This window comes from Caloenas nicobarica, chromosome 1 (genome assembly GCF_036013445.1).
Source record: "Caloenas nicobarica isolate bCalNic1 chromosome 1, bCalNic1.hap1, whole genome shotgun sequence".
Taxonomy (NCBI): domain Eukaryota; kingdom Metazoa; phylum Chordata; class Aves; order Columbiformes; family Columbidae; genus Caloenas; species Caloenas nicobarica.
The window spans coordinates 19,892,212-19,914,869 of NC_088245.1; positions in this window are offsets into that span (position 1 = coordinate 19,892,212).

Genomic DNA, 22,658 nt, shown 5'->3' on the forward strand with positions numbered 1-22,658 from the left:
TAATTTTGCAGTGAAGCAACTGAAAAGGGAATAGAATAAGGTAATAAATTCTGCATATTAATAAGGTGCAGGAGGAAGTGCAAAATGTATTAGTTCCCTATCTACAAATGAAACTGGCTGTGTTGCTTCCATATTTCTCTGAAATTCACACGACTACATGGTGGAACAGCTGTTTGGAGCCAGGTATCTTGTGATACCATGAAAGCCACCACTGCAACTAGTTCATTAATCTGCCTCAGGAGAAGCATGTTCAAGAAAGCACTCAAGAAAACACTCAAGGTTATTTCGAATTAGAAAAAAAAAAATATGTTCTTAAGACAGAAAACATGTCTGTAATCTACTTATTTCCTTCCATTCATCTAAATTTTCCTATTTATTTGGCTGACCTGGACTCAGCAAATGCAGTTCAGTTGAGATAGATTTTCTTTTTCTGGTTTCCGTTATTGTTATTCTTCCAAGCAAGTAGTCTTGCAGCTACAAATATAACATCACTAAAATAAATGTGTTATCTTGTGTTAACTCTTCCTCCACAGTCCTATGAAAAGATTTCCTGCCAAATATAAATCTCATGCATCTAAAATTACCCTGGGAAATTCCATAACCAAAGAGACATTTACTTTGCCTTCTTTCCAGCTTAGGGCTTTTTTTTTGCCTTTTTTTTTTTAAAGGTTAATATTATTGAAATAATACTTTCAATGTCTAAATGGATTACTGCAATGACTTCTTTCTTGGCTGTGTAGGACCTGGCGTTTAAAAAATCTCAAGAGCAGGTTGTCCGAATTGTTTACGTTTCTCTTGAACATAAATACCATGACTGCCCAGTTAAACAGTCTTGAGTATTATCCTTAACCATTACTATTCTGTACCTTGTTAGCCATTTATACCATTCATATTACTTAATCCTATTTATCCTTCCTGCTCAGTGCTTTAGTGCCTGTAATTTCAGAATGTACTGTGGGGCCTCCAGTTGACTCTTCAGGTCCTTTGAAAACAAGTATTTCTGATTTTGATATCCAGTTTCTATTATAATCTCCTGGCACAGGAATCCACATATACTCTGCTACGTACAAGCAACTGATGTACCAGATTAGTATATAGTCTATCCTGCTCATCTTAACAGCTCCCTTTTAAGTCAGTCTTTTGATGATGAGTAGAAGCCAAGGATGATAATACATCTCCTCTCTATCACAGTAATATTTTAACAAATGTACCAGCACCTTCAGTATGAACTTGTGAAGTGAAAGTCCAGGTGAGAGAAACAGCAAGTTTTTCCTTGAGAATACAATTTAAAATGTTTGAGATCTGACCAGAGTATCAATTAATACATTTGGACCAAGAGCAGACACATTACAAAGGTTCCCAGGAACAGCCTGCAGATAGCTACCTTGATAAGACTACAGGTAACAATAAAAATTAAACTCTGGTCAGGGTATCTCCAGAGCAATGTATGCTTATCTTCAAGAAAGGAGTGCTGTTGGGTTTTTTTGCATTTAAAATCTTCAGGGAAAAGACTGGAAAATACTGTGTTAACTGTTTCTGGTTTTAAAAATTACAGAAATTATTTCTAAACTTGACTCTACTAATAAAAGTAGGGAATTGTGAATTTTTCACCTATTGTCAATATGTGTATTAAATCCCTTGATGTTCTGTCTTCCAATTGCCATTTAGCTGGGGTGAAATGATGGAGAATCTTTCAGAGAAGCGCTGCAACATTTGCTTATGTTTGTGACATCTTTGGCATCCACAGTTTCTAGAATAAACTCCCTGTTTTGGAAGTACTAAATTCTAATCTAGTAGATGCCTAACTCCTTTGTGGTTTGTATCTCAGTTTCTTTGGATGTCAGTCACTGCTGTGTACTTTATTGGCAGAACTGAGTGCCATAGCTCAGGCTTTGTAAAGCTCAGCATCACAAGCTTGAAGGATCTCTTTTGGATTCCTGCCACTAAAGCTTATCATGAGCACAGGAAACCTGCTGAGTCCCACACCACGGGTGGAATACACAATTGGCATCAACTCATGTTCTTTCACAGCTATCTCATATAATGTTAATGTGGCTTTTACCTTGCTCTGTGAATTGAAACTCCAGTTATCATATTTCACTACAGATGGAAACATGGAATAAGAAAGAGACTACACTGCTGTGTGTATGCCAGCTGACACAGCTTGGTCTTCAAAGAACACACAATGTAGCTGAAAGCCACCTCCAGAACCACTTCCCTTCCCAAAATTTGGCGTACCAAGGCCTCTTGTCAGCTTCTCATCATGTTCAGACTGGGTTGCAAACCAGTGTGTCTCATGAATTTGTGCCAGAGTTGGTATTTAATTACTGATTCAAAGGAAGGGAGGAGAAACTGAGTCAACTTCTTCAGAAATATTGCCTGTCTTTAGCCTTTGCCTTTCTCAGGCTTTGGAGGCCCATAAGTGAACTATTTCTGTTGTCTTAGAAGAAAAAGTAAAATATGCACCTTGACAAATATGCATTTCTTTTTTCCTTGAAATCATGACAATGAATGTTTAGGTTGAGAGACAAATTTCATTCTAAAAAGAATAATAAAAACATCCATGATTTTAGCTTTGTGTACAGGTATGCAATCTTTAAATACGTAACTGCTTTTTTTTTTTTTAACATTACATCCTTTTCTCAATCAATACGTAGGATGGATGCTGCTTTCTTCATGGGTCACAACTAATCAATGTCTTTTTTAATCCTCTTAATTAAACTCTTTCCTTATTTACGGCACAATCTCTAAGGCCCGCACTGAATAAAAATTATGCATTTCCTTATGCACCTTACTAGGAAGGTCATTATCATAATGCAAAGATAATAGATTATCTTTTTCTTCAAGTGCCCCATGAAGGCATTTGCACTTGGTATCTCCATTTGCAGATGGAAAATTAAAGAATTGTGACTAAGTCCCAAACTCAAAAGTCTGCATTGAACTTACATTCCCAGATGTTGCCAGCATTTATCCCTAGATCTGTCTGATTCTTCAGGTTATTTGTAGTTTTATAACTCGTATTACCACTCACTTCAGTTACAGGAATGAAGTTTTAGCAGTCACCATGTGTATAAAGAAGGATGAGGGTACTGCCATTACTGATTGTTAGCGAAAAATTTTATAAAACTTTTATATATATGTATATGTATATGTATACGTATACATATACGTATACATATACGTATATGTATAAGCTTGATACATTTTGCTAGCATTACAGACAAACAGAAATAGAAAGGCATATTCTTGAGTGTTTGGTTGATTAAACTCGTAGACCATTTCTTTATGTGGTTCTCTGTCTCATTTACTATTGGATTTGTGAATGTAGCTTCCCAGTTTGTTAATAAAGAATATAAAAAAACAAACCAACCAACCAACAAAACAAACAAAAAAACCCTTTAAAAAAAATCAACAGGAGACTTTCTGTTACTTTCAGAAACAAAATTTAAAGATTTTGTGGTAACATGGAAATTTAAAAATGAAAAGACAAAGTATGTTGTTTTGACTTTCCCATTTTCTTAAAAAAAAAAACAAACAGTTTTTTTTTTTTTAATAAGAAAATCTTTCATGTAACTTTCACCTACTAATCTATTTTTTTAAATAATCATTTTTAGGGGGAGATTGTAGTGGGAATAATAGTGTATTCAAGTTACGAAGATACGAATTTAAAACAGAAAATCAAAACTTTCTACAGAATGATAGTTCTAGTTTTAGACCAACTGAATTCAAAGTGTGCTTTCTCATTTTCTTAAGAAACTAATAAAGATTCTGTGAAGAACAAAGTTAATGCATCCTTTGAACAACATCCATTAAAGAATACTAAATGAAGAAGAAAGAAACAGAAGTAAATACTATTCCCTGTTCCCCTCTGCCTCTTGGGGGAAGAAGGCAGAAAAATCAGGAGCAAAATTGAGCCTGGGAAGAAGGAAGGAATGGGGGAAGGTGTTTTCAGATTTATCTTTATGTCTCATTATCCCACTCTGGCTTTCAATTGGCAATATATTAAATTAATTTTCCTGAGTCAAGTCCATCTTGCCTGTTCCTGTAACTTACCTGTAACTGGCAGGTGATCTCCCTGTCCCAAGCTGGACCCACAAACCTTTAATCACATTTTCTACTTGAAGAAGGGGAGCGATAGAGCAGTTTGGTGGGCAACTGGCATCCAGCCAAGGTCAACTGACCACACCTTTTCTCTTCCATACACATCAATCTTAGTATGTTTAATCCATACTAAGAAAAAATGTTCTTTTATTTTTAGGAAATTGCTCACATCACCACGAAGCCTTGTTTCTTTTTAGATTATCCCTTGGTATATCTATTGCAAAGCTCTCTGATTTCTCTCCAATCTCATTCTAAACTCATATTCGCCCTTGTACTACTCCACTCTATATCTATTTCCCTCATATTTTTTACATCATTTTCATGTCTCTTATTACTCAGTTCTCTGCCTCTGATACCCAGATGTATTATGCAGCTGTTAGATAAATGTAGCAAACACTGAAGGGCCATGTAGATTGAAATATCTTTATTTCTTTCTAAATTCGTATTTTCCCTGAAAATATGAATCTCTGTGTAATTTTCCAGTTTTTCAAAATATACTGTGGTGATGTTCTTCCATTAATTTAATTTCTCTGAAGTCACAGAAACAATCGTGCATTCCTGGCTTAACAATTGCATGAGTCATTGGCATGAAAAATACATACTGTTGGGAAAATATGCAATTTCTTTGGCTTACTATACAGTAATTGTAGAAGCAAGCACTTGATATTGCGTTAGCCATAGAATATAGTTTTATAAGGATGTTTTCTTTAAAAGATGAACTTAGACCATTGGGATCTATTTCAGGTATTACAAACTGACTTAATACATAAGTAATAAATTACCCAATTCAAAGCAGAATTTGTCCTTAATCTATCCTAAAAGAGGAGTTTATTACAGGAGTGTGAGAAAATGTTCTTTTCAGTACATGAGGTTATGAACCAGAATGTATTTTAAGTTAGTGGGATATTCAATATTTATGTTATTATTGCTCAAATTTCTGTGATTGAACTGTGTTAAAGCAGAAGTTCACCTTTATTTCTCTATCACATCAATAGTGATGTGATAAAGAGGATAATCTGCTTATCCAAACCATACACAATGTGGTGTGCCAATGTTTTACTCTAGTGAGGTTGAATGAGAGAAGGATGGTCAAGAAGCCAGTGGTCATGAATGTAGAAGCCAGTCATGGATGTTGTAGTAATGATGTAGCCACATAAAGAGTATGGCCCTTCGCCCAGTAGCAGTGGCTGGTTTTTTATACAATTTTATGCCAGCTTTACAGGACAACGATTCTTGTTACCATTTAATCACTTCAGCTTGTTACAGGGAATTTTCATGCAGGACTGTCCTGTAAACCATCTTTACTAGTGTGTAAACATGTTTTCTTCCATGTATGTCAGTTGAGAGAAAAGCTGAACAAAAGCTAATGTATGCTTATGTGATTTGGGTCCTCAGGAAGATTTCTAGCAATGACTTTTTCCAAGTTTGTTTCAAATGTTTTAAAAGATAATGTTAATCTATCAGGATGTCATAGACTATTTGGAGATTCTTGCTGGCCAGTACATTGTAGTATAATAGCTCCTGCCCCATACACTCCTATATAGATATGCTGTGTTTACACTTCACTGGCAGATAAAAATTGATCTAATCATTGCATAACTGGGTGACTTACTACTCTCTACAATGTTTTCTGCTTTCCATTTTGTCTAGTAAAGTGGTCCTCTTGCAAGAAGATAACCTGTTAATTGCCTTCATTTAGCACAATTTACTTCTTGTTATCATGTAGACTTATATATAGACTCAAAATATAAATTTTTGTGAGCACATACACGGAAAATATTTAATAATAAGCATCTTCTGAAATGTCTATCAGATTTAATATGTCTCTATGTTCTTCTCTTTCTTCTTAATTCAGGATCCATCTTCTTATATGAAGTGACTGAGGGTTTTTTTGTTTATGTCTTTGTCTCATATTGAATGGGTTGTACCTCTGAAAATAGCACATCTATTAAACCAGAGGATAATGACACAATGATATATATATAAATTGTATAATTATTACTTATTATGTTAAATACAAAAGTTACTGTTCTTGAGCAGGATTAAAGTCACAATAACACAATATTACAGTTATTTTAAATGAAATGAAAGTTTATAACCAAAAATGGGCATCCAGAAAGTGTGGCTGTAGATCTGTTGTACTAGATATGCAAAACACTACACATAGTAACTTCATGGGCTACTCAGTCTCACAGAGGTGACTGGAACTGGTCACAATATGTATGTAAAAGATTGCAGCACTGGAACAGAAGTGCGTAACCTTAATTTTTCTTTCAGGTCATTCATCCCACTTAGGAAACTTTTATTGCTTGTAAAATTCTATCCAAGTTACTAAGTCATGGCACATCAGAAACTTTTATGTCTTTTAAACATAAATAGTGCCACCTAGATGAGCCTAACTTTGAAGAATGGAACTCTCCACTCATTGTATCATGGAGGCTACTAACATAAGGCTCGTAGCTTTGATTCTTCATGTAAGATGACTAAATGAGAGTGAAAACAATACTCATCTACCTCAAACAGCACTTTGTAATTAAGGAGATGAGTTTACCATTTACATTTGGATTTGGATTACAATTATGCAGAAAACTTAGATAATAACTGTGTATTCAAATCTCACTGAAAGTATTTCTGTTTTCAGAAAAGCAAAGTTTATAGCCTGTATGAAAATTAAGAATTACATGCAGATGCATGTGAAGGAGTGGGATCCTGTCTCCATAGTGGCCCTTTTAATATTAATCCAAAACCTGAAAAGATTCTGAGGAAAGTTAAGTAACAGACCTCAATGAAGCAAAGAAAATCTCAGGTCTGTACAAGGATTTTATTAAAGATGTTTCATTCAAACAGACAGAATTTATTTCATTAAGGAATAATGAACAAAACTGAACTCAGAAAGGATGGATTTTAAGCACAAGTAAGCCTTGGGGGAAAAGAGAAAGAGTTTAAATTTTTTACATCTCTTATTTCAAAAGGTTGTCTTTCTTAATAAAAATTTAACATGCATTTGAAACTACTTTTAGAAAATAGGAATTTCTGAAGTAATGGTTACATCTTTACATCAAAGGCAAAAGAAGCTATGTATTAATTTGGTTTCTGGGGAGATGGTACATTTCTTCTTACAGGCATATCATGTGCAGAGGAAGCTGACAGGTGGAGAAGTGAAGCAGAGACTTAAAGGATCATCCTGAATATATTGATAGCTGTCAGGTAATTTCATGGGCCTGAATCATCTCCAGGAGATGTAGGTAGAAGGTGATACACTGTGCATTGAGCTCCCTCTGCAGCATCCTTTTCCTTCTTGGCCCACATTGAGGGTTCAGCTGCTTTCTCAGCTCACCGGAGAACCTAGATTCAAAAAAGCGACCTGCGTTCCTCATCGCCCTGGGCTTCATGCAGCATGATTCAGAGTAGCTGACCCCTCTCCAGAAAAAGTAGCTGTTTCTGTTTTACTGAGTAGCAAAAAGGAGCAACAGAAGTTGGGCAACATTGATTTTTGCCCTTTTTTTTTTTTTAAATATCAATTGCTCAAAGCACTAATGAGTACAGTGTCTGCAGTTAATCAAAATGGTCTAGGGAAGAATATCCTCAGTGTGTTTCCATTCACTTATCTCACAACAAGAGAATAATCTAGCCCAAGAAGTCATCTCTGACCATTCAGAAGCCAGGGCAGGGTTTAGAAGCTGATTAGATAATAATGATAATTACAGAAAAATAACTATATGGCCATTATTTTATCAATTTTGCTGCTAGTAATTGTGGTAACTCCTGCAACAAACCTACCTTGTGTAGTCATAGAAACTAATTAAAATGTAATTTCCACATCTGCAAATGTTTTTGCCAATGGCTAAATTAAAATGGAGATTCTGAGTGTACTACAAGGAGTTCTAAAGCTCAAGGAACTCACTGCTTTAGTACCTGGGTTGTGTTTCGGGCACTTCTACCAGCTCTGTGTGCCTTCTAGCAAGTAACCACCACCATGCTTGCACACCCATCTGGAAGGAAAACATGCAATATTCCATGCTTGCAAGAGAAGAAGGAAAATGATTGAAGCTTAACTAATCCTGGTCAATAACAGACAATATTTTCAAGCATCAGTGCTTCAAATTTAGGTGCTTAAAATATTAACAGGTCTGGCTCCCAGTAGCTCACAGCTAATCTTTATTTATTCGAAGTGCCAGGAGACGTAATTTCAAGGAATATTTATTCACTGGCTATGGATTAGCTGGAGCTCGGCATTGATTCTACAAGACCTGTGCTGCAGAACAAACCAGGCATGGAGCAGTAGGCTAACATAAAAACTGCCATTGTGGTCACGACCGAAAACTGGGCAGAGGGATCAGGACTTTGAGATTTCTAATGGAAATCAACAACTTACAAGGTTCAAAGTGCACATACTACAAACTCAACAACAGCAGGAGTGAAAGACTGATATACTTCAGGCCAAAATTAGAGTTAAGATAGATAGTCAAGTAAATGAAGCTAGGACCCTGACTGAATAGCCAATATGTATACCAGATGAAGTTAATACTCCTGTTTTCACTGTTATTTTTACACAGGCTAACAGGATTAATGGCCTGTTATATCATCCTACAACAGGATGAATAAGAAACAGAGAAAAGCTTTATTTTTTGATTCCTAAAACTGAAAAGCAGAAGAATCCAGCTACAGAAAGACTTAACGTATGTATTTTCAAATTCTTGGAGGTCTTCCAATTAGAGGTGCTACCTCAGTCTAAGATAAAAACCAATAATCTGATCATTACCTGACATTTCTGAAAGCTGCTCAACATGAGAACCAGATGTCTGGTTTGTGTATAAACACCACATAGATAATAAATGCTTTCCTGAGGAAAAATGAGGTAGAATAAAAGACAAGGTTTTCTTCTCCACTTATAATATTCCTGCACTGTAAGAGTTTAGGAAAAAAGCATACACATTGAATGATGAATAATCTGCTCCTAAGTGAAGCTGACAGCTGGACCAAGTCCTGAAATCCAGCCAATTTTAACTGCCATTGTAAAGGGTGACAACTGCCAAGTAAGCAAACAACGGAAAGCAAGAGTTGTTCCCAAACAGATTTGAGGAAATTCACCATGCTGATAAATTTCATATGGGTTTACTCTGATCTAGAGACATAAACCCATCATTTTTGTGACTTGGTTACAGTCTTGTCTGTCAAGTTCCATGTTCTGACTGAACATTTTGCTCTCATTTTCCTTCTGACATTGAGTGAACGAACATTCATTAAGGGTGCTTAGGTTTATTTCATCTTTGGTTGAGTTTTCCTGGTAACATCAGAATTCTCATGTGAAATATACTTCAAGTACTGTCTACTCCTGAGCAGAAGAATGAGAAAGGTTTTGACTCACAAACTAAAGCCGAGTTTTGATTGTCACCATTCTTTCTTCAAAAGACAAGGCTGAAAGAAAAGCAGATCATGCAACCTGAACAGTAACTCAATTCCAAACTGAAAGTCCATATTGTTAATATAATAAGATTATCAATAGAAAACCAAATATGAAAATGTCACTATACTAAAAATATTAATAAATGAAAATATTTTAGCTTAAATCTATGCTTTTCCTTAAATTAATTTTCCCAGCTGTGTTTAAATTCATATTGCGGTTTTCAATACACGTTGAACTTATACATGCATGTGCAAATATATATGCCTGTTTCCTTTGTAAAACAAAAAGAAACTAATTTCACAGAGTTAAAGCTATCATCTTTCTCACAACAATGCATGAACTCACAGTCTCATCTCAGTGGTTCTAGATCCCCACATCTGCAGTCTTGGTGGGCTGAACAACGGCTGTGAGGAAAAAAGAGAGTGGAAGTGACAGTTCTGTGGGGATCCACCATCAAATATTTATTTGACTTGAACACAATTACTGTTATGTTCTAAACTTATTTTCAGAAGAACAAATTTCCCAACAGTGCAGCTGCTTCCTCACTGTTACAGGTCAACTGCCTGGACCATTAATACAGACAGTGCAAAAAGAGTCAAGGCTATGCAAGGACCTTCTGAGAACTGTAAACTGGTTTGTACTATGCCTCTGCCCACATTTTCGAGAGAGTACAGGTTACGAAACAGTTGAAACAATAGCATCCCCCTACATTCTCTTCTCACCTTCCCAGGCTTTGAGGTTTCCCCATCCCCGTTGCTTCCTTCTGCTCTGAGCATCTGGAAGTCCCTCTGTACACTCAGCTTCATTCCCGTCTTCATAACTAGGATGTGCAGTCAATTGGTGCTGCAAATCCCTTAGAAAATTTTATATATATATATATATATAAAATATATATATAATATATATATTATATATATATTATATAGTATATATAATATATATATATTTTATATATAATATAAATAATATATAATATTATATTATAATCACACAGCCTGAGCAGGAACTGAATCACATATGAACCTGTTTAATTATGCTGTCTAATGAGTATGATGCCCTGTCTTAGACAAAATGGGCTGATTCAAGCAAGACTAGAAAAGCATCATGTTTTTCTTCAATGTTTTTTCATCAAATTATAGTGGAAAAAAAAATAAAATGGTTAAAGGTCACATCTGATGACTGTAACTGCACTGTTGCATCTTATTGATCTTAGGGAAACCACAGTGTTCATCTGAGAAAAGGAATGTGTGGAAACGCTTTATTGTAAACTCCATGTTCATATTTCTTCATTTTTAAATTCTTTAATATGGAATGCCAAATGTTGAACTCGATAGGCTGTACAGCAGTTTTAGGACACCATGATGAAATATCATATTGATTCTATCATATCTTGGAATAGATCTTCTGTTCTAGTTAATTATTTTATGTTTATATGCATCTTTGGTAATTGTCTTGTCCTATTTCATCTTGCATTTCTGTAAAAAAAAAAAAAGGAGGAAGAGGGAAGAAGATAAAGAGGAAAGGTTTCAGATTTCCATGTTAAGATTCCTGATATTAAAAATCACATTAAAATAGATAGACAACTAAGTAATTTCTATGTAAAACAATGTACTTATTGAAGGGAAGTGCACATTAAAATAGTTTTCTTCCACAGTTAGCGTCTGTTATGTAAGTCTTTTAAGTTAGACTTTTGACTAGAACAAAGTCAGCATTTGTTACTTATACTAGTTGTATGAATGCAATTGTGTGTAAAAACTAATTTCTCTTTCCTATACATGCTCCTTGTGTCTTCATTTATATGATGTTCTACTAAGAGTCAGTTTAACTATAACTACTTTAGTCAGAGTTCTTCTCAAACATACCTCAGAACGGTATCACAGCACCTGGATCATGTTATTATTGGTTAATTAATGAAAACATTTATAAGTCATCTTCCCTCCAGCTTTCCATTGTAACTATGTGGTTTAGTTTTACTTTTTATTTTGACAGATTAAATATTTGGGTTGACATTCACAAGTTTTGTTTTTATCAACAGCATGACTTATCTTTGCAAGTCTGAGCAAAAATTATGTTGATATTTCTATCTGCACGTAATATATCTGTGACCTTTTTCAGTTACACCTTGCCCATTAATTTTATCATTCCAGAAACAATTTCTAACATTGTAAACCTCTGAGCAGCTTCAAAACATCTTCTGAAAAAATTGTCTTGCCAAAAAAAAGCCTATCTTCTTTACAACATAGTTTCTTACAAGTACAAAAACAAAGTTATAAATAACATTTTGTGCTACATTTAGATATTTAGCCATATTGTACGTAATCTGAACGATAGTTATCAGTAATGAATGAGCATTTCCTGATGTTCTATACAGAGTACTTTATACATATATATGTATATACATATGTATAAAAAATTAGACCTTGGGTCCTGCATAAATAATTAATAAGGGATTGTCCTGGTTTGGGTTAAAACAAGACCAACTGTCCTTTAGTGAATTTTCCTTTCAGCTAAGCCCTTCTAAGTAACTGATTTTTTCTGAAGGTAGCTGCACGGTTTTCAGACAATGTCCACTCCAGAGCTGGTAATGCCTGCTGTTTACAGTTTTACTGAGCTAGCAGTAGGAATGGCATGCAGAAAAGGCCCATGTTTATATTTATTTCTATAGAAACCAAGGTGACTGATAGACCTTTTACGTCACACAATTGAGGGGCCATAAAAGGGTCATAATTGCAGGGAGGGGTGGACAGAACAGGTGACCCAAATTGATCAACGAGGTATTCCATGCCATACATGTCATACTCAGTTTAAAGCTGAGGGATCATGAGGGTCTTGGTCTCTTCATTCATGGCTGGCATCTGAAGATGACCTTGCCTCTTGCCCTGTTTGCGATCCTGATCCCGGTTCCAGTCTGTGCATTCCTAAATGCAGTTCCCATCTACTGCAAAGTCCAGTCCAGGACTTCCTGGTGTCTACCCTGCAGCTGCTGGTGCGACAGCATCCCTTGCAGCACAGAATTCCGTGGTCATGCGGCAGAGTCCATGTTGGTTTTGAATATTTTGCTTTATTTCTACTATTATTGGTATTATTAGTAAAGTGGTTTTAGTTCTCCAACTCCTAAGTCTGTCTTGCTTTCTTCTTTTTCCCTTTCCCTGGTGGGATAGGAGGGGCTTAATAGAGAGCATCTGTCACTCCATTTATTGTAGCTGCTCTAAATGATGAAAGGAATTTACAGTGAGAGAATCTCCCATAACAATGACCTGCCAAACAGGAACAACAAAGGGTAATAGAAGAGATATGTTGTCCCTGCCTTACAAGTAAGTAAAGACAGAAAGAGAATCTCGAGGAAATCTATAGCAGAGAGAGGAGTTGACTCTAGATCTCCTTAAACTTATCCTGTCAATTTTATATTAAATCATCTCCACAGACTTTTTTCAAGTGAGACAAATGAGATCCTACCTATAACCCAAGCTGGCCAGAAGTTTTCTGTTTGCCTTGGGTGAACCAAAACTAGGGTGATCTGATGCTAGATGAGGGATATTCAGGGCAGGCTGAACACTTTGCTGCATAGTTTCTGCACAGTTTGAAGCACAGATAGTTGTTGCCCATTCCTGCCACAAAAGATTGTGCACGATATCCTACACTGAGAATGGCCAGAAAAGTGGCACTTAGGTACTTTCCAGTTCTCTTGCTCCTGATTCATATCTACCTCAGAAAGGCTGTATAGTTAACATTTATGACATTCCCACCTTAAGAACACCATCCACCTCTCATTTTGTAAATTTGCTTCTCAATGTTCCTTGCTTTGGTTTGGTTTTCTTTCAAGTTCCTAATGTGGCATTTGGAACTGTGTTGATAAACCCATTCACAACCAATGCCTCATTGACTTTGGGGGGTTTCTATATAGGATGAGGGCTTGGGTAGCACATCTCCATTAACTGCATAAAGTACTGATCATAACTTCTCTGATAACCTGGGTGAAACTGAGGCCCTGATAGAATAAATGACAGAAGTATTTCTAGTTTCAAGGACGTAAAGATCTCCCTCATGCTTTCTCTCAGAGGACCACTCAGTAGTAAATATTCCAGTTAATTGAAATTAAAACAGAATAAGGACAGTTACGACCTGGCAATGATTGTAATGTTTCCCTTGAAAGCAAGTCAATAAAAAAATATTTTCTCTAACTTAAACTGTGCTTCCAAAATAAATTATATCTTTTGCTGTTTTTTATATGAGCATGGTAAATAAATTCTGTACCAAAGTTCTCCCATCCAAGACCGCAAAACACCTGTAAGTGCCACAGTTCAGAGTATTTAATTCAGAGTATCTCTACAGCAGATCTTTTGCTTTATCTTTGCCTTTTGCTGATAGAAATATCTTTAGAGTGGACAGGAATGGACAAACTGGAGATAGGAAATAGAACATCTTTTTCACTATCATCTGCACCTATTCACCTTGAAAAACACTTTGAAAAAAGTATTTTTCTAAACTGTGAATTCGTTACTGCATTTGGAGCTGCTTTTTTTCATCCCACCACTAAGAAAGGGCACACAAGGCAAAGAGGATATTCATGGAAGAGTTGGCAAAGACCACAACTAAAATATATTTCTATATGAAAGTTACTTGTAGTCTTCATAAATACATAATGGGCAAATCTGCAAACCACTGAAAAGAAATAAATCTTTATTTCAAGAAAAATAAGGGGGTTTTCTGTTGTTTTTTCTTTTGTAGTATATGCATTAAAAAATCTGCTTACCTGCAAGTGCTCTTTTAGTAAGCTAGTGATAAGGAGAAACATATGAGTGGGTGAGAGAAAAAAATCTCAATGTTTGTGGAAATATATTAAAAGATATTAAATATCATAAAAAGTTGAATGGAAGGAAAAAATGCATCACTGATATTAAGTGCTAAAATACTGATTTTCCCTTGTTCTTTGGTGTTTACGGCAGTTACAAGGGAAATTAAACAAACAAAAATCTCTCTGACTGACCTGCTAGAATTGTATGCCTGCTTTGCATATGGTTCTGCATTTCTCAAAGTGACTACAAGATCCAGGAAAATGATGAATTTGGTTGGGATTCTCATCTGTTAAAAGAAAACAGAACTAGAAATATATGTATGGAAATACAGCAGTGCCTTTCTTGTCCTTTGTACACACTCCATTCTGGAATGGCTTTCAAACATGGATTTGTAATTTTAAAGCCAACAGTGTTGACTTATTGTCTCATAAAGCGCAAAGAAAATCAGGAACAATTTCCTGGATATACCCTGTTCTACAGATGCAGGGGACATCACAATCAGATTCCAAAGCTTTGCATCTCTGAAAGCTCTCTTGTCAGTGATTGGTAATGGTAACACACCTGCGTCTTTTCTCAGGAGTGCTTTTGTAACAGCACCGTGAGCCTGTTTTTAAAGGCTTTTCAGTCTGAAGATGAAGACACCCATCTTTTGCAACCCCAGATTCCTCCTGGAACACTAGCCTAGAAAGGTTTTTGGGAAGACCCATTACTTTCACAGCTTTGGCTTTAACTATAGGTGTTCATTTTAGCAAGACTGGATCTCTTCCCCAGGAAAAGTGTCAAAAATATACTTATGCGTGCATACATTAGGGTTCTATATTAGAAACACAGCATAACAACCTTTGGCATTAATAAGAATACATGTTTACATCTGTTTTTTTCCTTCCAGAAGGTGCTTGATCAGTGGAGCTCTTCCCTGCAACTTGTTTTGCCTCTCTAATGAGAGTTAGAGGGGCTATATCTTCCAATAATTGTGTATATGACATTTATTTTTGTCCTAACTCCATCAAGAACTAATACAGGTGATGCTAATCTTAGGACTATTCATAGGCTGTATAACCCAGTTAAGAAATAGCAGTAAATGTGAGGACCTGCAGGAAAACGCCTGGGTCACCAGGCAGTGTGGATAAAGGGAAGTTAGGGTTTCTGGATCACTGGTCATCACTGAGTGATCACAGCTGACAATTTCAGACCATTCTGAAAAAATACTAGAAGTACTTGGAAACTTTTGAAAGCCAACAAGATTGCTGTTTTGGTTTGCTGGTTTGTTCGTTTGTTTGTTTGTTTTGTTGGTTTGTTTTTTCTGGGGGGGGAGGCAGGGGGACCTCATTACTGAGTGTTCTTGTGGGATTTTTTTTTTATAAATTTAGATGCTTTTGATGATGTCAGTTGAGTCAGGGCATTTGGTTTCTCAGCTCTGCCCAGGTTATGTTTAAGGTGCCAAGGTCTTTTAGTCATTTCCTCCTTAGATTAATACTGGAACAAGCAATGGTGTACACTGATCACTGGTAAAGAACTTATTTACATGTAATAAAATGGTTACTCACCGTAAACAGAGAGAAGACTCTGTAATGCCTTAGATACTACTCAATGATAAAGCTAAATGATCAGTGAGTTCTGACTGCCACAAGATTTGCATATGTGGATCTCAATAACCATTCACAGCTTCAGGTGTGACTTGAAAAACAGCTTTATGATGAGAGCTGAAATAAATTGGAACTGTGATAACTAGGAAAGTGCTTATAAATAGCAACAGTAAAGGTAGTGTACATTTCTTCCTCTACATTATACATGCCATATGAAAATTACTTAAGGAAAATGCTTCCTGGGATAAATTGGTTTTATTTATCACTTAAAAGCAATAGCCAATACTCAATAAAGAGTTGCAATATCATGTCTTGGTCTGGAATTAACCTTTGTTATCTTTTGCAGAGTCAAAAACTGCTGGTGGTGCTAACTTTCAGTCTCCTGTGTTCCTTTGGAACCCATCCTTATCTCATACCGGTAAGTGAAACTGCTGAGTTTCTAGTACTGTGTCTATTCACATCAGCCACAGATCTGATAGCAGCTCTAGCATGGACTAACTATGTGCATTTGGAAGGAGACAATTCTATTGTCCTCTTATCTCTGTTCACCACCAGTGGCAAGCCCAGTCTGATCTTGCATACATTTAAACTGTGAAATTTTGCGGTTCCCATCTTCTGTAGCATCCACAGTGAATTACAACAGATTTGTCTGATTTCCTTTCTTATTAGAATTCAAAAGCAAGAAAGAGCAGTAACTTCCATGGGATCACATAGAGTCTCACAGCAGACTGACACACAACTCCAGCAGGGAAGTGATGAGGAGGTGGCTTCATCAGAAGAGTAAAGCCTGATAAGGTCATCAGCTATCATTGTTGGTGTATTTTACAAAAGAACTTCCAATGGAACTGAGCAGTAATCACTGATGTCTTTCTAGACCTTGTTAGATTTTTTGTACAATTTTATACAATCTGTGGCTGTATTTTAGGCTTTTGTTTTCACAATAATCTTTGCAAAAGTTTTCCTTTTACCTAACAAATAAAAGGAATTACAACTTGACAATGGGATATTGCCAAGGTTGAGAAAGATCATGGAGGTTCAAAAGAGAACATGGCTGTTGTGCAAAGCAAAGCTCTGATTCTAGTTTATCATTAAAATGTAAGTGCAAACTTGAGCCAAAGTCTCACACTGGAAATATGTGATTTATTATGAAATCTGGACTTTTCTTTTAAGTCTTGTGTGCAGATTTTTATTGCATGACTTTGCTTCTACTACAATATTTCTCAATCAGTCTTTAGAGGCAAAAAAGTATAATGGAAAGCAAATGAAGTTTTAAACTCGTTTTTCTTAATTCTCCTTTGTCTAAAACCTATTAAAACTCATTAATATTACATAATCACTGAATTATTTAGGTTGGAAAGGACCTCTCAAGATCATGTAGCCAAACACCTCTGCTTAAGGCAGGTCAGCTAGAACAAGTTGTGCAAAACTGTGTCCAGTTGTGTTTTGAATATCTCCAGAGACTTATATTCAGACATATATCTATATAAATACAATTATATTATATACTTATATATAATATAATTGTAATTAATATATCCAGTCATAAAAATCCCTATATAGTTGAGAATGTAGAAAATATTCTCCCTTCTCTTCTTAGTTTTTTGCAGAGAATTTGAAATTCCTCTGAGTTAACACGATTCATTTACAATGCAGAAATGTGTAACTAGTGTATTGTAAATCATCTACCTTTTTTCAGACATATCTGGTTTTGAGAGGAGTCATATAATTTGACTGCCAAAAGTCTTCCAGTCCACAAAATTTGATCTCTTAATACTGACATGCATTTATACTAGAAATAAAGAATTATGAAGCTGCATAAATAGTTTTGTAAGAATCAGGGTTTTTCAACTTTTGTGTCTGGATAATTCATTGATGTCCAGCACTCAGGCCTTCCTTACAAATTGCAGCCCAACCTGTAGCACAGCAGAGAGATGGGGCATCACAGCCATTTGTTGCTTCTTTGTGAGTATGTTTATGTGATACCATGACGCAGAGCACAGAGATTCCTGACCTAGCCACACCGAGACTGGCACACACGTGCGGTGCAGTGCTATGAAATGCTGGCTCAGCTTCCTAAAGAGTCAGAGCTGTGTAAACAAGCCAGTGCCGGTGTGACATGCGTTGCCCGTCACCGTACTTGCACCGAGCATGGTTATCACAGGAATCTCTCCACCATGTAACATCGCACACTGAAGCAAAACTCCTATAGTACTGTAGTGTGTGAGCTCTGTGGTGAGCTCTGCATTATCATCCCTTACAGAGATCCCACTTGCTCATCATCCCTTTTGAAGCTGTCTGATTTCTGCAACTGTGAAAACCCCTGTGGAGATGGAACAAGAAAAAATCCTCCCAGATGCACTCATTTGATTGCATTGTTGGGTTGCATAGGACCGATTGTATGGTTAATATTACACTGGGCTTTCTTCTGCTTTGTTTTATACCACTTGTGTCCCATTATGTCTAACAGTGCAAAAAGACTCAATCTAAATTACTGTAATCAGTTTCAGAGTAACATTACTCAAACACTGAACACAGGGGTATAGTAGAATACAATAAATTTCTGGTTCTTTCTGTTCACTATAGGCAATCAGTGGGATTCATCTGACAAAACATAGACATTTATAATGTAGATTTATGCTTCTGAAAAAGCTGTCTAGGTTTCCTTTATAGATGATAGGGAGAAACAGGCTCTTTGGAGGAGCAGTCTGTCTTATTCTAGAATAGACATGTAAAATAAGTCAGATGAAGCCCATCCTAAGAGTGCATCTTTCTCTCCACTGACTAAAAGCTCCAAAGCAGACATTGACATTGCAGATGCCTAGTCAGAAGAGACAAACCACACCCTGTCTGTCTGCAACTTTCCTATGTCTTTTTCTGCCAGTCTTCCTTCTTCAAAGGAGCACTGCACTTTCCCTCACTGTGGCAGTATGACCCAGTAAAGACACAGGCACAACAAGCACAGCAAAAACCAATTCATAGCAAATCTCAGTGATTAAAACTTAGGAAAATATTTTAAGCAGATATTTTCAATTCCTACTTTACTATTGTATTCTTCACAGTGGACTTGGTTCTGATTATACTCCCTAAACACTACACAGATGTCAGTGGAGGAACTGAGATCAGCATTAGGTCCACAAATTCCATTTCCTTTTCTGACTGCCACAGTTACTACAGCTGTGTTACAATGTTAGGTTCCTGAAAAATAAATATCTTTATTGATGTCCTTAGCTTACAGACAACACACGGCACGGTTTATGTTCTTATTAATCTAAGTCAGAGAAGTGTCCTTCTCTATTTTAATAAACAGAACTAGATGTTAATTTTTTTTACAGTTGTCCTAAAAGAAATAGTGAACTTCACTAAATGAACAGATTTTCAACAGCTCTTAAGAAAACTACACACAAGTATCCCTCAATATATGGACTGAGTTTGGAAAAAAGCAATAACAAATCATGAACTTCTGACAGAGGCATGGAAATATAATATTCTCCTTTTTTAAAAAAATAATGGTAGTATTAAATTAATTTTCTAATAGATGTTTAAATTTATTCAATATTTATCTATGTTCCATTTCCTAAACTCTTGACATAAATCTACACATTGCCTGCAATATGAGTACCTGAATTTCAATATATAGTGTATATTTGAAGTGGAAGGACTTTTCCTCTACAGGCAGTGATGTGATTTCTTTGAAGTCCATAAAACCTGAAGCATAAACCTGTTGGAAACTATGACTCCTCTAAGGAATTAATGTATTTTTATTTTATATATTTTTTCAGGACAGAAGTAAGAAAACAATGTACAAAGGAGATTATTTTCAAAAACATAACGGTTGTGGTTTTGTGTTTGTAAGATACACCCAAAAAGTCTGCCATGAGAAATCATTGTAACTAGAATCTTCAAAGAGACAGAAAGAAAGAAAACGATATAGATCCTTCTGACATTTTCAAAGCATGATCGCTTCATGCTTGGAACGATAAACATTTAGATGTATGATTTGTGTTGTAATGTTTTGGAAGTAAAGCTTTTGAATCTGGGTGTCAAAGATACTGCATTGACCTATGTCATGTCTAATACTGATTAAAGGTTGTACAAATAGACTCTGAATCTAACAGCAAGATATCTATTGACATTTTCTAATACGGACAGCAATCCTGCCAGCTCTGGCTGTTATGTCTCACAAACTAAATAAAGGTCAGTGCCAGTGGGTGTTTCACCTTCATAAACAGTGGTATGAGTGATTCAGCAGCTGACACTTTGTTATGACTCAGCCCTGAACCAGACCCCAGCACACGCCTACATTGAACTCATCTATGTGAAACACCATTTACAGATGTAAGACTGGATTCATTATTGACAGCTTAAAGTCACATGTCACTTTCTACAAGTATTTTAGGGGGGCTGGTGTGAATAGAGAAACTGTAGAGCAGCACGTGAATGCTCTATTCTAGAGGAATATCCAGGACAGTGAAGCGTATTCCTTTAGAGTTGCCACAGCACCTCTTTTTACCTGTATGCTAAACCTAAAGGAGTTGATATGCTTACTGGTTTGTCACATAATTTCACATCAGGTTAGGTGCCATTTTAACAAAAGTAGGAGCACATAGCTTGTAAACAATCCCTGGCCATGAACATGAGAAGAAAAACTTAGTGATTATTCCATAGGGGATTTTTCTTACCACCTTTACTCGTATGCAATGAGACATATGAAATTCTAATTTAGAGACACATCATAAATCCCTCATTGGCATTAGTGATAATTGTTCACACATTCGCTTCTGACAATAATGGTTTGCAGTTACTAAAGTAAAATATGAACTTAAAAAGAGCAGTGTTTTTCATACCTTCTAACTTTGTAAACTCTTTATTTGTAGCATTAACACTGATTGGATTTGGTCTCAGTCTCAACATGATCCTATATTTCTGGATACAAAAAAAAAATATTTTGGATATTTTGAATTCAGGAGACAGTGAAAAAAAATGTTTATCTATTCAGGAAGGGCAAATCATGCCTGTCAAATTTAGTGGCCTTCTATGAAGAGGTTACAGCATTGATAGATAAGGGAAGAGCAACGGATGTCATCTACCTGGACATGACACTGTCCCACATGACATACTTGTCTCTACATTGGAGGGACATGGATTTGATGGATGGACCACTCAGTGGATAAGGAATTGGCTGGATGGTCACGCTGAAAGAGTTGAGGTCAATGGCTCAATGTTCAAGTGGAGACCAGTGACAACTGGCGTTCCTCAGGGCTTGGTATTGGGACCAGCACTGTTTAACATCTTTGTCGGTGACAGACAGCGGGACTGAGTGCATCCTCAGCAAGTTTGCCAATGGCATCAGGCTATGTGGTGCAGTAGACGTTCTTGTCGCTGATGAGTGATTTAGGGTTCTGCTTGCTGCAGAACAATGTTTAGATCACTCAAAGAAAAGTGTGACTTAACAGAGTTCGATGGCAAGGTTCACTCTGTTACTTACCGCATGGAGGAAATATTCCAAGAAGAATTGGGAGAGAGTTGCTTTAGAGTGATTTCTACAGGGACAGGAGATGTGAAATGGTAGAGGGAGGCCCTCCCATTGAGTCACAAGGTTCAGAATGGACCTCCTTGCTTTCTAAACTCCTTCTCAGAGAGGAGTCTAGGTGAGGCTGGATCCAAACTTAATCCCAGTCTTGGTCAATGGTTTAAGTCTAAGAGACATAGAGGGTAAGTGAAAACAGGTAAGGGATTATATGGCCAAAGGGTTATATGGCACACCTGATACATTATATCACTTGGCTGGAATTTCAAAATGTCATTATTCTGCATCTCAACCTGCTCACCTCCCCTCCAGAGGCCTAGTGTCAGATTGCTCTGAAGTCTAGATCCTAGGTCTCCCAAAGCAAGCTCTCAGGCATCAGAGTTTGTAGAAGTAAGTAATTCAATGGAGTAGTATAGCAGGAGGGTTGGCTTGATCTTGGTGCCTTCACAGAGGTCCCAACCAAGCATAGAAATCCCTGGATTTTTATATCCTCACAGACTATTTACCAACTCCTCACACCATAATTCATTCCAAAGGCAAGATCTGAGTCTGGGGTCTTCTTGCTTCTCATTGGGTCTTCACTGATCTCAGATGGGCCTGTGTTTGGTTTAACTGTAGATATTGTTTATAGTTCATAGTCTTGAATGTTTCGTTTTGTCTGAATGAATCGTTTTCTTCCCTGCAAAGTGCAGAACAGGCCCTCTCTCACGGATGTTCACTCTAATCTGTAACTGCTTTAGTTTACATGAAGTAGGTGCAAGTTTGGTAAATGTGAGCAGAACTTTCAGTATACAGCTTAAGATTTCAGCAAATTCAGTTTACTAATTAACATGAAGCAGATAGTATATGAAAAATCACAAAACCTTATAATTCTAAGTGATTCATTCTATTTACTACATATTTACTTTAGCTCAGTTCTGTTCCTGGAAAAATCATGGAGAAAATTGTTCTGGAAGTTTTCAAAAAACATCTGAATGGCAAAACAGTCAGTGGTCCCAGCCAACACAGATTCATAAAAGGAAAGTCTTGCTTAAAAAACTTATTTTTTTTCTACAACAAGGTTACCCACCTAGTTGACCAAGGGAAGCCTGTGGATGTGATCCTTTTGGATTTCAGTAAAGCCTTTGTTACTGTTTCTTGCAGTACCCTCCTGGACAAGATGTCCAGCATACAGCTGGATAAACACAGTACAGTGGGTGATAAATTGGCCGATGGGCCAGGCTCAAAGGGTTATAATAAAT